Source organism: Macrotis lagotis, chromosome X (genome assembly GCF_037893015.1).
Source record: "Macrotis lagotis isolate mMagLag1 chromosome X, bilby.v1.9.chrom.fasta, whole genome shotgun sequence".
Classification (NCBI taxonomy): Eukaryota; Metazoa; Chordata; class Mammalia; order Peramelemorphia; family Peramelidae; genus Macrotis; species Macrotis lagotis.
In genome coordinates this window covers 96,237,961-96,256,746 of record NC_133666.1, presented here as the reverse complement: position 1 = coordinate 96,256,746, position 18,786 = coordinate 96,237,961, and the positions used below count along the sequence as shown (strand labels likewise).

Genomic DNA, 18,786 nt, shown 5'->3' with positions numbered 1-18,786 from the left:
AATTGGAAATCAAGGGATTTGTATGAACTGATGCTGAGCAAGATGAGCAGAACCAGAAAAACACTATATACCCTAACAGCAACATGGGGGCAATAATCAACCTTGATAAACTCACTCATTCCATCAGTGTAATAATTAGGGACAATTTGAGGCTGTCTTCAATGGAGAATACCATCTGTATCCAGAGAAACAACTGTGGAATTTGAACAAAGACCAAGGACTATTATCTTAAATTTAGAAAAAAAAACTGATATCATATTGTCTGATCTTGCTATCTCTTATACTTTATGTTTCTTCCTTAAGGATATGATTTCTCTCTCATCACATTGAATTTGGATCAATGTATACCATGGAAACAATGTAAAGACTGACAAACTGCCTTCTGTGAGGGGTGGGGGGAGGGAAGTAAGATTAGGGGGAAAAATTGTAAAACTCAAAATAAATAAAATATTTATTAAAAAGCAATTAAGGGAGATGGAGGAAAAATTGGGAGGAGAAATGAGAGTGATGCAGAAAAAAATCATGAAAACCAAATTGGCAGCTTGGTGAAAGAAATACAAAAAAATACTGAAGAAAATAATATGCTAAAAACCAGTTTAGGCCAAATGGAAAAGGTAACACAAAAGGCAAATGAGAAGAATGCCTTAAAAAAGCATTGGCCAGCTAAAAAAGGAGTTAAAAAAGCTCTCTGAAGAAAATAACTTCTTCAGATGCAGAATGGAACTAAAGGAAAATGATGACTTTGTGAGAAATCAAGAAACAATAAAACTATACCAAAAAACCCCCCAAATTAGAAGAAAATGAGAAATATCTCACTGGAAAAAAACAACTGACCTTGAAAACAGATTCAGGAGAGATAATTTAAAAATTATTAGGATACCTGAAAGTCATGACCAGGAAAAGAGCCTAGATTTCATTTTTCAAGAAATAATTCAGCAAAATTGCCCTGAGTTCCTAGAAAACAGAGGATAAAATAGAAATTGAGGGAATTCACCAATCACCTCCTGAAAGAAATCCCAAAAGAAAATCTTCCAAGAATATTACAGCCAAGCTCCAAAACTCCCAAGTCAAAAAGGAAACACTAAATGCTGGCAGAAACAAACAGTTCAAGTACCATGGCTCTATAGTTAGGATTACACAGGATCTGGCAGCATCTACATTAAGGGCTCATAGGGATTGGAATATGATATTCTGGAAGGCAAAAGATCTTGGTTTACAACCGTGAATCAACCACCCAGAAAAATTGAACATCCTTTTTCAGGGGAAAAGATGGATTTTCAATGAAACAGGAGACTTTCAAACTTTCCTACTTAAACAACCAGAGCTGAGCAGAAAGTTTGATCTCCAAGTACAGGATTCTGGTGAAACATAAAGGGGGTGAAGGAGAAGAACTGACTATGAGCAACTTAATGATGCTGAACTGTTTGTATTCCTGCATGGGAAGAAGATACTGAAAACTTATATGAACTTTCTCATTTATAAAAGCTGTTAGAAGGAGCATATACAGACAAGGCACAGGAAAGGAACTGAATATAATGGTATAATATAGAAAAAAGATGAAGTTAATGGGTGATAAAGGAAAGTACTGGGAGGAAGAGAAAGGAGAGGAAGAAGGGGCTAAGATATTTTTAAAAGGTCAAGAAAAAGCTTTCTCAATGGAATGGAATGGGGGAAGGTGAGGGGGAATGAGTGAGCCTTCATTCTCATCAGAAATGGCTCAGAGAGGAAATAACATATACTCTTCAAAGGGTATAGAAATCTATCTTACTCTAGAGAAAAATGATAAGGGATGGGGGTAACGAGGAATGGGGGGAAGTGATAGAAGAGAGGGAAGATTGTGGAAGAGGGTACTCAGATGAAAGGAGAGAGAGAAAGAATAGAATAAATGAGAGTGGGAAGATATAGAGTGGGGGAAATACAGCTAACGATAGCAACTGTGGGGAAAATATTGAAGCAATTTCTCTGGTGGCTATGATAGGGAAGGCAACTCATACCAGAGACAGAGCCATTAGAATCTGAACACAGACTGAAGTTCACATTTTTTCTTCTCTCTTAGTATTCTTGAGGTTTCTCATCTTTTTTTTGGGGGGGGGGTTATGATTACTCTCACAAAAAGATTATTGTAATAATATAAAATAAACAAAAAATATTACACATTTTCCAATATAACCTTAAAAAAAGATAATGTCATCAATCCCATGTTACTGTTATGGTGTACAATGTTCTTCTGGTTCTGCTCATTTCACTCAGCATCAGTTCATGCAAATCCTAAAGAAGGGATTCTTAACTTTTTTTTTTTGCCTTTGTCCCTTTGGTTTGTCAGACAGGTGAGGTCACTAGATCCCTTCCCAACAATGTTTTTAAATGTTTAAAAATATTTAAGATGACAAAGGCAATCATTTATATTGAAATAAAGATGTAAATTTTTTCCCATCCAAGTTCATGGACATCTTGAAATCTAAGGTGCAGGGGATTCAAGGTTAAAACCCCCTGGCTTACTTCACACTTTGTATCTACAGTTCTGCCTGGTTTCAATCCAAGGAATAATGTGCCCCCAGACTAACTGCACAAGTACCCCTTGTCTTCCTTCCCCTATCTTTTGTGTACTGCCTTCCACCATTAGATTGCAAGCTTCTTGAGGTCAGAGACTGTCTTTTTCTTATCTGTAACCTCAGCACCATCTCTGACATATTATCATCACTTAATATTTGTCCTTCATTTTTGAAGGGAGGTGATTCCATGACAAGCACATTAATTGGATTTGAGTGCAAGGTGCTGTGCTAGTCACAGCCTCACCTTCTCCTCCAGGACCATCTGGGTCCAGTGGCCAGATAGGAACCAGGACAACTGGAGATGGTCCTATATGTAAGGCAATCAGGGTTAAGTGACTTGCCCAAGGTCACACAGCTAGTTAGTCAAGCATCTGAGGCTGGATTTAAACTCCTGTCCTCCTGAATTCAAGGTCAATGTTCTATCCACTGCACCACCTAGCTGCCCCAATAATCACTTAATAAATGTTTACCGTATTGAATTACAGCTTGAATGGATCTCACATATCCTCCCCCCCCCAATACCAGCACTGTAGAGAACAGACAACAGAGATCATTTCAGAAAGAAAGATTTGCTCAGGGATGACTAGGCTGATTGAGGGAAGAGGAGAAGCTAATATTGTCAATTACTCTTATAATTTACAATAACTCTATGAAATAAGTAGAACCCAGGTGTTGACTCAGGGTTCTTCAATCATATCAGGTTGTACCTACTTTGGCTAACTTGAAACATTCCTTTCTGCAACCAATCCCTTCACTTTTCAATGGCTAAGCAATACTTGCTTCTGCAGCTATTCAATCCCTTCACATAGTCTCTCTCCCCAGGACATTCAAGTCAGATCTACTAGCAACATGTGGGGAGACACAGTGTGTGTGTACATTGCAAGGTTAATGGAGTGGTGAAGTTGCAATCAGAAGACCTGGTTCAAATCCCAATTCTGCCACTTAAAATCATATGACTAATTAAGTCATTTAACTCTCTAGGTCTCAAATTTTTGCATATGTAAAATGACAGAGTTGATATCTAGAGTCCCTTCTACCCCTAAATATATAATCCTTTCAAAGTCACTCTCCTCAAAATAACTTAAGAAGCTCCCTATTGTCTCTAGCAGTGGTTCTAAAAATGAGGTAAAATTGCTCTTATTTAAACTCTTAATAGAAATATGAAAATACTGATTATAAATTGTTGGGTGAGTTGTGAAGTAAAAAGTATTTTCATTTCTAATTTGGTAAATACCAATAGTAATCCATATTGACAAAAGCTTTTGAAGGAATATTCAATAATTGGGAGGGGGCAGCTAGGTGGCCCAGTGGATAGAACATCAGACCTGGAATTAGGAAAACTCATCGAATCTGACCTCAGACTTTAGCTGTGTGACCCTGGGCAATTCACTTCACCCTATTTTCCTCAGTTTCCTTCTCTGTAACATGCACAGGAAAAGGAAATAACAAACCATTCTAGTATCAGCCAGGAAAACTCCAAATGGGGTCACAAAGAATTGAACATGACTAAAAAATACTGAATTACAACAACAATAATTTTAAGAGGATTAGGAGTTCCTAAGACCAAACAATTTGACAGTTGTTGACTACAGGATAAAATATAAGCACTTTGACCTTTTAAAGCCATTCATTATCAGGCTCCAATCTACTATTCTAAGATACTGGCTGCTATTGCCACCACTGAGAATCAGCAATATTTTCATATTTTCATCAAGAGTGTAAGAAACAGGGGCGGCTAGGTGGTGCAGTGGATAAAGCACCGGCCCTGGAGTCAGGAGTACCTGGGTTCAAATCCAGTCTCAGACACTTAATAATTACCTAGCCGTGTGGCCTTGGGCAAGCCACTTCACCCCATTTGCCTTGCAAAAACCTAAAAAAAAAAAAAAAAAAAGAGTGTAAGAAACAAGCAGAGTGTTGGCAAATAAAACCTAAAAAGAGAAGATCTCTGGACTACTCATCCTCTACCTTGTATTATTAGTATTAATGATTTCTCCATGTATTTGTCATTCTCCTATATAAAGGAGCTAGTAAGATGTTTCTCAAAAAAAGAGCCACATTATGAGTTTTACCAAGTGCATTGCAAATTGGATATTCTGTTGTTGAAAATAATATTTTAAAACAATTTTGTTTAAGATATTTCACTGTGCAAAGCACAGGCAGCATAGATAGTAGATGATGAACTGGCTTTGATGACAGAAAAATTTGAGTTGGCATTTTTTCCCTCATACACTGTGTCTTTGTGAACCCAGCAAATCATTGACTTTTTAAGAATTGGAGAAAACTCACCAAGACTATGTTGAAGAGATGGTGTTGACAAGTATTCTAGGACAGATTCTTTTTTTTTTGGCAAGATTGAGTGACTTGCCCAAGGTCATACAACTAAGTAAGCATTAAATGTCTGAAGCTGGATTTGAACTCAGGTCCTCCTGATTTCAGTCTGGTGCTCTATCCACTGGGCCAGCTAGCCATCCTTACAAGTATTCTATACAGAGGTAGCTTCCTCGCTTAAAAAGCTCCCTATGCCAGTGAAATCATAGGTCCAGTTCCTATGTCAATGAAATCACAGTCTCTATGTTACTGAAGATAAAAAGAAATTTACAAGTAATTTTATTTCTTCTAAATTTTACTTATCTAGAACACATGGTATATAAGAATAATATTTATAAAATAAATACAACTTGTCTGTTCTCTATCAACAAATAAAAAGTTTACCCTCCCATATCTCCTTCCTAGCTCAAATTCCCATGCCATAAAATCCTGGAGGCAAAGTCAAATGGGAGAAGGATTGGCCAGAAGAACAAGGGTCTAAGAAATTGAGGCCAGGGTTAAAGAGGTAGCTTAAGACATCAAGATCCCTAGGCAAATATGATAAAGGATAACACGGGGGAAAGCTACTGGAGCAGAGCATCAAGGTTCAAGCAGAGAGATTTTTCATATGATCGATAATCATTTTGACTAAAGTTGATAAGTTACGCTAATAACTACCTCAACTGTGAGAGAAGAAATAAATTTTCTATTCCATTCTAAAAATGATATTTGATATATTTTGCTCTGCCATTGCTTTGTGAGTCTTAATGTTTCAAGTGTGCTTTTGAATTGTGATTTTTTTTATCCATTCTGTTATCCTCTTCCATTTTATAGATAAGTTCATGTCATTCATATTATCTCCTCCAGACCTCACAAACTGCTTTACTTTGTGACTTTCAAAAACTCTAATATTACCAATGGATCACAATTTCATCAAGGTGCTTATTCCCTCCACTACCAAGCCATGACTGCCTATGTTGGGTGATTCCTGCACATGTGATTTATAGATTCATCTCAGGGAATCATCCAATGTTCTAGAAGCCTTACTTGAACCCTTTTTCTCTCAAGAACATACCAAGGCAGGCCATCCATGGGTTTATCCCTCACTGTTACCACATGAACAACTCATGTAATTTTTTAATTATATATTTATTAGATAGCATGCTAATTTATATTGTATCTCTGGCATAATTTTTCACTTCAAATGTGTTGCAGCTTGTTCTTCTCACCATCACCTTGGTAATCTTGAATTTCAATTCTTTGGAGACAACATCACTAGAAGACTAACTGTATTTAAAAAGTTTGGGATCATTAAAAGAATTGTTCAATATTCCAAAGACAATTCAGATAGTCCTCTTCTTTTTTGAATTCTGGACCCAACTGGGGTCTGGGGTCTTTGACCAAGATCTAGAATGAATTCTATAAGGTGTTCTATCTAATTGCATATCCAGTTGGACAATATTAGTTTGGTTTCTTCTTTCACCTCTGTATTATAGCTATCAACACTGGTATATCACCAGTTAGGTGGTGCAGTGGGTAGAGTTCTTGGTCTGGAGTCAGGAAGACTTGAATTCAAATCCAGCCTCAGACACTCTCATCAAATCACTTAAATTCCATTTGCCTCAGACTCCTCAACTATAAAATGAAGTTAATAATAACATTCACCTTCCAAGATCATTGTTAAGAATCAAATGAGATAATATTTTTAAAAGGTTAGCAAAATGTCTGACATATAGCAGAAACATAATAAATGTCTATTGCCTTCTTTTACAGCAGATTTTGTATTGTCTAAACTTAGACAAATGCTTTCTACAAGGCAGGCATGTGAGACATATTTGCTGTTCCTATCATTTTGCTCAAATAACTCCTTAACAAGAACAGTATGAAGGGAGGAAACAGACATTTGTTAAGCAATTACTTACTATATGCTTTTTTGATACCTATCTCAGCTAAGATGTTAGTGACTTAGAGGAATGGTAGCAAATTAAAACAAAGTGCTTTGTATATTACTAATAAATTTGAATTTAAACAACGGTAGCTTTACTTTCCTATTTCAACAATAGTACAGTAGAATCTTGGTGACTGAACACACCAATTAATTGCCATGGATATATATTTTCATATAGATTCACCTACTTTCATTCAATGGAAGAGGATAAAAAATTTAGATTCATTAGAACTGATGGATTAAAATAGACCTAACTCTAAATCCTACACTTAAAGGATTTGATTGCTCATCCTTAGGCATTATTCTGTGACTGAGCAAGGACAACTCACATTTATATCATAGTGAAGGTTTGGAAAGAATTTTCCTTACAAAGATTCCATGATATATATCAGCCAAGTATTATTAACATCCCCATTTTTACTAATGCAGACACTGAGGTTAAGGAAAGCTAAGTGAGTTATGATCTCACAACTGGTTACAAACAGTACCAAGGACTCATATGACTCCCTAGAGCAGATACCCAGGGATATGTAGGAGCCAGCTGACTGCTGAATTTTCTGTGTGAGCACTTACACTTAGGAAATTGGCAGACACTACAATTCAGGGCTTGATTTATCATTTTGCTGACCTCTAGATTTGAGAAAGTGATAGCAAAAATGTTAATAATACAGATTAGACTTAAAGGTATATATCACATGCAGTTTTGTTTTATTTTTGGAAAACTGATTGTTAAACCTTTACCAGCACACTTTTATACAGACTACTTTGACAGTTTGATGAAGCCTAGAGTGAAGTCCCTTCTCCAATAATGTTTTAAAATACCTAAAGTAAAACACATAGGATTACAAAGCAAACTAGTCATTCTAAAAGATAGTAGAAAAGAAAAAACCATCAGGTTCACAGACCCAGGTTAAGAATCCCTCTTCCTAGATCTCTTTCCATCTCATCACAATTTCTTACAGTCCATCATTATTCTGATTCCTTGATTATCCTAGTCATAAAATAACATGATCTTCTCTTTACTTCATTTGGGGGACTAAGAGGATTTATTAAGCACTATTTATTTGACAAAGGAGGTTAAATGATTGCTGAATCTGACCACTTGAGATAGCTATGCAAAAATGCAAATAGGGTCACAATCTTTCCTTCCAGGTTAATACAGCCCTTAAGAGAAAAGCAGCAGTTCTTCAAAATTACTCATTAGATTTGAATTAGTAGACCTCCCTCCTAAGAGTTACAGACTATAGTTAATATATTTATATCCTTAATGAAATTAGCATCATCTTTTCTTTGTAGCTTGGTTCCCTACTGAAATAGTTTGGCCTTTGTTTTCACACTTCTCCATTTCGAAAACTCATACATGGTCAATTTCATAATGATTATATTCTAGATTGCTTAGAAGGAGACGGGATACTTTCAGTAATATTGCTTATTTATTGTTTATGAAAATGTTCCTCATAAGTAGCAGCGTTTTACTTAAGTATACATGGAGATATCTAGAAAAATGTTTCGTGTAATTTCCATTTATGTCTTGGGTATCTCCATATATATGTCTTAGGTTCAACATTAGAAAGTTTGATGATGGCCTCTTCTGTCCCATAGTCCAGGAAATAAACATAGATTTGGAGGGGTGCCATTCAAGAAGAAAGAAGAATTCAAGTAGACCCTATGGTATTTTTTGCATATATTCACAATATTAGTATGTATTGTCAAATTTACATAGGAATAGGGCCATAACATTATACTTATTACAAACAATACATTAGCTTGTGTATTTTTAATCTATTCAAACAGAAATGGTAGAGAAAGTCTAAAAATTTATTTATGAATGAATTATGAATGAATGAATGAATGAATAGCAATGAATCATTAAAGAATTTAAACTGAGTTCTTAAACTGAAAAGCCTTCATAGCTTTTAAGCTAAGTTATCAGTTTTCAAAGTTATGTCAAGAAAATCAGACACAATTATCTCAAAGAAGCAAAAAGTTACCAGTGTATAACTCAAAGTTTTGTGAATTTTCTTTAATCAATGAAAATCTACCTTGTTACCACCTTCCCCTCCAGAAAAAAAGAAAAACAAAATTCCTATTACAAATAAACCCCCCCCCCCAAATGTCTCAATCTGACTTCTAAGTCTACCACTTCCCTATCAGAAGGTAGTTTTCATATTTCATCATGAATCCTCTAGAAAGTTGGCTGGTCATTTAATCAGAAATCCTCTATCTTTCAAAGTTGGTTCTTTTTACAGCATTAATGTCATTGTATAAATTGTTATCCTGGTTCAGCTCATTTCATATGGCATCAGTTCATACAAGACTTCAAGTTCTCTCTGAAACCATCCTCTTTATCACTGTTTACAGTAAAATATATTCTATTGGGGCGGCTAGGTGGCGTAGTGGATAAAGCACCGGCCTTGGAGTCAGGAGTACCTGGGTTCAAATCCGGTCTCAGACACTTAATAATTACCTAGCTGTGTGGCCTTGGGCAAGCCACTTAACCCTATTTGCCTTGCAAAAAACCCAAACATATTCTATCACATTCATATACTATAAATTGTTCAATCACTCCCCAATTCACAGGCATCCCCTTGGTTACCAATTCTCTGCCACCACAAAAAGAGCTCTTACATTGTTGTTCATAAGAGTCCTTTCTTCTTTTTCTTTGATATCATTGAGGTACAGTGGTAGTATTTCTGGAGTTAACAGGCACAATTTAATAAACTTTGGGGCATGGTTCTTAATTGTATGGTCTAAATGAGAAAAATGATTGGGTTCTAAAGGTAAAAGTCATTGTGGCAGACACCTCATTCCATACTCAAGTCTTGTCAGTTATTTCAGTTAATGTAATGTAATGGCGAGAAGACTGTTAGAACAAAGAGGATCTCTGACCCTTGTATATTATCCTAATTACAGAAATTGAAAAAGCTTCTAATGACATTGTATCCCATGGTTTGGTTCAGAAGCTATGAGGGGTAGAGCTGCCTTTGCTCACTACCATATTTTTTTTCCCATTTTTTTTTAGGTTTTTGCAAGGCAAACGTGGTTAAGTGGCTTGCCCAAGGTCACACAGCTAGGTAATTATTGTCTGAGACTGGATTTGAACCCAGGTACTCCTGACTCCAAGGCCGGCGCTTTATCCACTATGCCACCTAGTCGCCCCCATATTTCTTTTTAAGATTTAAAATTTCTTTGAAAGTTTTTCCAGTTACATGTAAAAACAAATTTTAATCTTTGTCTTCTATAATTTTGAGTTCTAAATTATTTCCTATATTCCTTCCCATCCCACCTCATTGAGAAGGCAAACAGTTTGATAAAGGTTATACATGTACAATTAAGCAAAATATATTATGAAAGGAAACATAAATAAAAAAAGAAAAAGTTAAAGAAATAAAAGTGAAACTGTAAGAAAAATGTGGGTGTGGTTGGGTTCCACAAAAATGTGAAGGGAGATTGTTAATTTACATTACAAAAACTGGGTCTGCCTATCTTAGAATGTGAGTATAGGACAAAAGACTTACCTGATCAAAACCTGAGAATAGATCAGGTCCTGTGTCCTTCTCCTTTGCACATGCTCAAGAATATCATTGTTCCCTCCCTTGTACTCATTTGGGGAAAACATATAAATGGGGGTGAATGTATCAATTAGATTTTGACCCTAGTCAATGACTGGCGCAAAAGGGGAGGAATTAGCTTTTCAGAATGCATATAAGATCCAGCATTTCCAGGATTCGACGCCCCTCTACCCCAGAGAAAGAGATGGTCCTTTAATTATGACATCTTAATGAATATCATTTTAATCATTCTGGATTATTTCTGAGCCATTTATAGCAAAACAAATAATTTAATAAAAATATGTTTTGATCTTTTATGAGTAGGGGTGGCTAAACAAATCCATCACCTTCTAAAGAGGATCCTTTCTTAACTAGTGAGGTAGCTCCTCAGATGACCATCATCAATCACCTGGGTCTATATTTCAAACCCTTCCAACTATGTAGGATCTTCCTACCAAAGCTTGCCAGTTTAAAGTACAGTTTTTGATTGTTCAAAGGTTTTAGCAGAGGCTTTTATCTTTAATGCAACAAAAATCCAGTTAAAATCTTTTAGTATTCTAATCCTCAATCTCTAATCATCCACAGTATGTTTGAAAGCTTTTGATCAATGCTGTTTACAAATTAAATCTGATACAGATGTATTACCAAAACATTATGATTTTCAAAGTTGAATATGAGTAATGAATATATTTCTAATTTCAGAATTATAACAGAATTCACATTTGAAAAGCTAGAGAGAATGATTTTTTTCTTAGAAATTTCCTAATAGGAAAGAAAATCAGGAGACCGAAGTTTTAGCTCTAACTTTTCCTTTAGAATCAGTATAGTATCCCAGCTGATAAAGTGCTCGCCCTGGAGTCAGGAGGACCTGAGTTTAAAATTGGTCTTGGACATATTATCTGTGTGAGCCTGGGTAAGGCACTTCACCCTGTTTGCCTCAGGTTCCCTCCCTGTAAAATGAGTTGGAGTAGGAAATGGCAAACCACTCCAAATATCTTTGTCAAATGGGTTCACAAAGAGTCAGTCACAACTGAAACAACTGAACAGCAACAATATCCCATCTAGGTTTCTTCCCCCAGTTTGCACTCATTAGTGGGCTGAAATTTACAGTACCACAAAAATGAAGTGTAGGGCAACTGGGGCAAATGGTGCAATACCCAAAACTCCTTTGTGTGATCTGGTCCTCTCTCTGGAGAATCCTCACACAATTCTGGGTGGGCGGCTCAGCTGATCTTTTCGTGCCTGTTCCTTTATTGAATCTATAGCAATGGATCAAAATCCTCAAAACTGCTTTCTTCTGTAAGTTACTGAGTCTGATCTGTGCCTGTCCTTGTTTCTATGTTTCTACTCTGAGATGGATAAGTTATTTACTAATGGTCCAGTAGCTCCAATGATCTGGTTGATTTTGGGGCCAGGAAGAAAGAAATTCTCTTCTCCCTCATTGTTCTCTAGTTCAGAGGTTAAATATTACCTGTAAAATAAGGAGGTTGGACAATATGGTCTCTAAACCATGCCCAGTTCTACCATTCTGTGTTTCTGTATTCCAAACATACCTCTAATATGAAAATAACCAGTTACCAGAGCTAATATTTCATTTTTTAAGCAATAAGAAATTAAACATTGTATAAATAGCTATGTCATGATAGTTAGAATTTAATTATGCAATATAACATCTTGCCAAAATAAATAATAAAATAATAAAATGCTCAATAAAGTAGAAGTTATCAATCACCGTTTGAATTCATTTAAAAGTCAGTATAATATAGAAAACTCCAGTCTCTACCTCAAAATAACTTGCTTCAGGAACCTCCTCCATTTATGCACTAATGAGCTTCTATTAAGTGCTAGCAATGAGTAACAACATATAACAATTTAACATCTATCTGGGATTTCCAAAATATCAAAAATGAGTAAACAGTAGGTCACAGGGAAATATAAGCATATGATCCCCACTTTATAGTTGAAGAAACCAAGGCAGAAAGAGGTTAAATGGCTTGCTCTAAGTCACTCAATTAGGAAGTGACTGAGGGTGGATTTGATCTCATCTACCTGACTCTAGGTCCAATAAACTCTTGTTATACACTGCTCTAGTTAGACGTACTGAAAGTGATGTGTTCAGTTCTATGCATCCCATTTTAGGAAGGATACTGAAATGTCAAAGTAGGTCAATACAAAAGTGAATAGAAGAGGGATGTTTTTAGAGCAGAGAAGGAAAGATTTGAGGGGTTATGAACAAAGTTCTAGAGCTGTAGGGATATGAAAGGTCATCTAGTCCTACTACTTTGTTTTTTAAATGAAGAAACAGGGCAGCTAGGTGGCACAGTGGACAGAGTACTAGCCCTGGAGTCAAGAGGACCTGAGTTCAAATATGACCTCAGACACAATAATTACCTAGCTGTATGACCTTGGGCAAGTCCCTTAACCCCACTGCCTTGCAAAAAAAAAAAACAAAAAACAAAAAGAAAAATTAATAAAAAAATAAAATGAATAGGGATGGCAAATGACTACCCATAGATCATATAAATAATAAGCTGTTTCTCTAGTCTTCAGAAGTTAATACTTTTTCCACTGTGCCATCATGCCTTCCATATCAAATCAACTTCATATATTTTAAGGATTGTTGCACATAAAAGATTAGATGTATTCTGTTTAGACTGAACTCTATGAGAGCAAGAACTGGTTTTGCTTTTCTTTGTATCCCCGGAACCAAGATCAGGCTCAGCACACATGCAGATACTTAATAAATGCTAGCTGACTGAGGGATTTTAAAACCCACAGGACAGAACTTAGAAAAAAGAGAAGGTAAAAGGAGACAAATTTCAGCTCAAAGTAAAGAAAAACTAATGTTCGTCTTTCAAAAAAAAAAAAAAGGAATCACTGCCTCAGAAGGTAGGGAGGAGTCTAGCAATGGAGATCTTCCAAGGGAACTGAATGACCATGTCAGGTGTATTAGAAGATTCATCCTTGGAATGGTAACTGGTCACAATATTGGTGATCTCAACTTAAATTCCTGGCAAAACCCAAAATCGTTATTTAGTCCAAGGGATAGGAGATCAGCAGAATGGGAGTGTGGGAGTGCAAAGATCACTTAAAGTCTGTGGATGGCTTTAACAAAAAAAGAATGTGCTAAGGCTGAAAAAGCAAAACCTAAAGAAATCAAACCCAACATTACAAACCACTTACAAGGAGGACTCAATTCAACAGAAACTGCTACAATGTGGTTTCAGAAAAACCTTGAAAGACATTTTAGAACTGATACAAAATGAAGTGACTTGGCTACTTTTATCAATTCAGCAATCTAAGACAATTTTGAATGAATGATCAAAAATGCCATGGGGCATTTGTAGGGGGATGGAATGAACTGCTGAATTCTAAGTACAAATTGAAGTATATTTTTTTCACTTACATGACTAATAAGGAAATACGTTTTGCATGATTTCACATGTATAACTGATATACTGTTTGCTTTTTCAATGAAAGGGGGAGAGAGCTGGAGGGAGGCAAAGAACTGGAACTCAAAATGTCTTAAAATGAATGTTAAAAATAAATAAATTATTTTTAAAGTGCAAAGAAAGGATTTTGGCAGAAATTAGGTTTAGATTAGACCCTTAAGTTACATGCCAAAATAATCTCCAAATAGATATGCAACTCTAAAAACAGTCACACCACAGAAAAGGACAGAAAATGGTAAATAACTGATATCTAAGAGATAAGATTTTTTTTCACTGAATATGGTGACTTTATTGATGGTACACAATAAAGGACTCCAGACTTCTCCCCCTACTATAGGGGTGCTTCAGGACAAGGATGTGAATGGGGTACAGAATCCCTGGTAGAGGAACACATGTTAAGGATGTGGTCTCCCCAGTGATGTAACTTTTGGGGGGGGCTGGGGATGAAGATTCATCCATGGCTTCCCATTTTATTCTTTGGAGGCCAAGAAGACCATGAGGTTGACTACATGGTTGCTATAACCTATAACTCGATTGACAAAGTGGTCATTGAGGGCAATACTAGTGCCAGCATCAAAGGTAGAAGAGTGGGTGTCACTGTTAAAGTCACAGGATACAACCTGGTCCTCTGTGTAGCCCAGGATGCCCTTCAAGGGTCCCTCTGATGCTTGCTTCACCATTTTCTTGATGTCATCATATTTGGCAGGTTTCTCCAGGCGGCAGGTCAGACCCACAACAGATACATTGGGAGTGGGAACATGGAAAGCCATGCCTGTGAGCTTTCCATTCATTTCAGGGATGACCTTGTCTACAGCCTTGGAAGATGCAGTGGAAGCAGGGATGATGTTTTGGGAAGCACCATGCCCATCACAACACAGCTTGCCAGAGGGACCATACAGTCTTCTGGGTAGCAGTAATAGCATGCACTGTGGTCATGAGTCCTTCCACAATGCCAAAGTTGTCTTGAATGACCTTGGCCAAGGGGGCCAAGCAGCTGGTAGTGCAGGAGGCATTACTGACAATCTTAAGGGAATTATCATATTTCTCATGGTTCACTCCCATCACAAATATTGGGGCACCAGCAGAAGGGGCAGAGATAATGACCCATTTGGCTCCAACCTTCAAGTAAGCCCCAGCCTTTTCCATGGTGGTAAAGACATCAGTGGACTCTACAACATACTCAGCTCCAGCATCACCCCATTTAATATTGGTGGGATCCCACTCCTGGAAGATGATAATAGCTTTTCCATTGATCACCAGCTTTCCATTCTCAGCCTTGACAGTGCTCTTGAACTTTCCATGGCTGGAATCAGATTGAAACATATAAACCATGTAGTTGAGGTCAATGAAGGGGTCATTGATGGTCACAACATCTACTCAGCCAGAGTTGAATGCGCCCTGGTCACCAGGCACCCAATGTGGCCAAATCCGTTGACTCTGACCTTCACGATCTTGTTTCAGGAATACAACTGATGAGAGCAGCAGATCCTAGCAGAGAGCTTGGAGAAGAGCTGAGAGCTAAGAGGTAAGATTTTTAAACAAATAGTGATAGAACTAATGAATTATGAAGACTAAAAGGAAGTAATTTCAATTCTATAAAATTTTAATTTTTACATGAACAAAATCTCCATAAAAAGAATAAAAATAACTGCCAAAATATATCTTTGAATTATATCTGATAAAATATGGAAGTTAAAACAAAAGTAGGAATATTGTTTAGTAGAAAGTAAGTCAGCCTGCACATCAGGAAGTTCAGGGTTCAAATCTTAATTCTGAGCCATTGTTAAGTTGTATGACCCTGAGCATATCATAGCCTCTCTATGTGTCAAATAATTCTTCTACGTGACTAAGTATAGAAGAGTAGCAAATCTGTATGGAGGTACAGAAATTTCAACACTAGGAGATTTCTGCACATCAATCAAATTATGAATATAAACCACTTCTACCAATCTTCATCTAAGGTATGTACAAAACTAAATAGATTTATAGTCAAAAGATAAGAAGTTTTCAAAAAAGTAATGAATCGATCATATTAAAAAATAACCTAAATCATTAATAAAAGAAATACAAACTTAAAAAATGATTTTATTTTTGCCTCATATCTATAAAATTGGCAAAGATAGTGAGTTGAAATCACTTTTCAGGTTGGTGAGCCTATAGGAAGACAAGCATACCATTGGTGAAGGAAGATTTGACAGTTCAACCAACCTGGAAGATCACTATGAATGATCAATCCATCAATAATTTATTAAACACCTATTATGTTCCAGGTATTGTCTGGGCACTGGAAATAAAAACACAAAAAGGGGGATAGTCACTAATCTGTTTCACTCTTTGAGGCAGTGATCTATTACTTGAGTACATGCTCCAAGGAGACCAAAGGTACATAGGACAAATGCACCCAGAAGTTCTTTTATATGGAAGCAAAACAGTAAAAAAAAGAAACAAAGTGAATGTCCATGGGTTAGGGAATAGCTTGAAAAACCTGTTGAGGCTCAATATAATGAAGCATTATTCTACTTTAAGAAATGACAAATATAAGCAACGCAGCAATGCAGAGAAACCTGGGAAGATTTTATGAAATGAGGTAAGAAAGAAGCAGGAAAATAATATATACATTTATGACTACATTAATGTAAATGAAAACAAGAGGCAGATGAATGCTAGTTAATTGGGAGGATTGATCTTGGTGGCCTAAACAGATAAGATAATGAAACATATTTTCCTTTCTCTTGGAAGATAAGTGCCATGCTCAATGTGCAAAATTTTTCATATTCTGTCAGAAGTGGTCTTTTTGTCTGTTGATTGTACTCATATTTTTCTTTGTTACATGCAAGCATTTAACTAGGGAAGGGTTGAGAAGAGTTAGTGATGGTGGCAGCTGGAAATTATGTAATGAAAATGGCACCAATTTTTTGTTTGTTTGTTTTAAAGAAGAACACACCCTCCTCAGCAAATCTTATTTGCTATTTTGAAAAAGCTACTAACTCAAAGGAACACTGCAAATACAGCATATCTAGATTTCAGCAAAGTACTTCTCAAAATGACTCATATTATCCTAGTGGATAAAGAGATAAGACGATGTTTACATAGTCCTTTGAAACACATTTTTTCATCTGATTCTCACAATAACCCTATAAGTGAGTATTATCAGTATTAATTATTATTTTATAAAAGAAGAAACAGGCTGAAAGTAGTTATGAACTTGCCCTTCCTTGGTATTACTATTAGTTTCAGATGGGATATGAACCTGGGTCTTCCTGCCTCTAAATTCAATATTTCATTTGCTATCATATTGCCTCTATTTTATTCCTTGACTACATAACTAGGTTGCTATGGTCCAGAATTAGGAAGGGCATGGTCCTGTTTATATTCTGCTCTAGTCAGGTCACATCTTTTTTGCTATGTAGCTATTTGAACTTTGTTTTCTCTTTTATATTGGAAACTTCTAGAGGACAGAAATTATTTTTCACCTTCTTTGTATTCCCAGCCCACTGCATAATGCCTAGCAGACATGATTTTGACTTGACTTGGCTTATTTTCAGTTCTAAGAACCATATTTTTGGGGAGCTATTATCAAGGTGAACCTTGTCCAGAAGATAGAACTATGATGGTGAGGTGATTCAAGATCATGCTAGAGGGGTGACTAGGTGGTGGGGTGGCTAGGTGGCGCAGTGGATAGGGCACCGGCCCCGGAGTCAGGAGTACCTGAGTTCAAATCTGACCTCAGATACTTAATACTAGCTGTGTGACCTCAGGCAAACTACTTAACCCCATTGCCTTGCAAAAAAACCTAAAAAAAAAAAAATCATGCTAGAGAAGGATAAGTTCAAGGATATTTGGTGTGGAGAAGACTTAGGGAGACATTATAGCTCTTTGAGCATCTAAAAGATTATCATGTAAAAGAGGAATTCTACCAGGACTTCTTAATCAGGTGTGAACATAAGAGTAGAAAAAAAAGGAAAGTTATTTCTTCTGCACTGCAGGGGTTAGGGGCTTGGGTGCCACTCTGGAGAATCTGTGCAAAAATTTTTAACTTTACCTTCACAACAGTTTGATTTTTTCTTTTTCTTTTATGAGGTGTTTACAGAAACTTATTGTAAAATCATTTGGTCATAGGCTACATGATACAATACTATACATATATTTTATGCATTTCTAAGTTTCTAAAGTTTTTCTGTGTCATCTGCTGGGTCATTTGCAACTTCAGCAAAATTCCCCTCCCCCAAAATTCCATTTAATTTCTTATGCCTATTTACAACAGGTCAAAACCACAATGGGGAAAACTGCAATGTGGAAGGGATAACTGCACATCTTTATTTCCAATAACCTCTAAACAAAATTTAATGATTCCTTCAATTATGCTTTTTCAAAAAAGCTATTATTCTGAGAATGGGTTGAAGTTCTTCCCCAGACTGCCAATGCATGATGCAATAAATATTAAAACAAAAGAAAATTAATCCCAGAATTGCAAAAGTTTAGTTCAAATTCTGCCTCTGACACATACTACCCAGGATAATGTTGGCAAGTCACTTTAACCTCCCAACTTTAGTTTATTCATCTACAAAATAAATGATGAGGTTGGACTACAAAGCCTCAAGGGTTCCTATCCATTCTACCCCCAATAAGCTTATATTCCCTTTCCAATTCCAAACCAATCATATTTTTATGAATCTGGAGCAAAACAGACATGTATATACGAATCATACAATCATTACATATCCCAAAAAGGAAGGAAAGAAAGCCACAACTACCACTGGCACACCACAAATTCAATTTTCCCCAAATTAATCAGTAATTATTTCCATGATTAGGGCTGACATTTTTATAAAGTAAGTAGATTTAGGCTTTCTTATTCTTGGTCCATAGTACTGTAAGGCACCTAAAAGGGTTCCACTGACCTTGGAGGCAACTACAGAAATGAGCACATTAGCAAGATTAATACCCTTTGTAATTCTGGATGAATTTCTTTAACA

General features: G+C 36.3%; 1 protein-coding gene and 1 pseudogene across 3 annotated transcripts in view; both read right to left on the bottom strand.

Moving 5' to 3' along the window:
- KIAA1958 (KIAA1958 ortholog) overlaps positions 1 to 18,786 on the bottom strand; it is a 250,101-nt gene that overhangs the window by 126,985 nt on the left and 104,330 nt on the right. The gene's annotated exons all lie outside the window — the stretch shown is intronic.
- LOC141503377 (glyceraldehyde-3-phosphate dehydrogenase-like) overlaps positions 664 to 18,786 on the bottom strand; it is a 32,163-nt pseudogene continuing 14,040 nt past the window's right edge.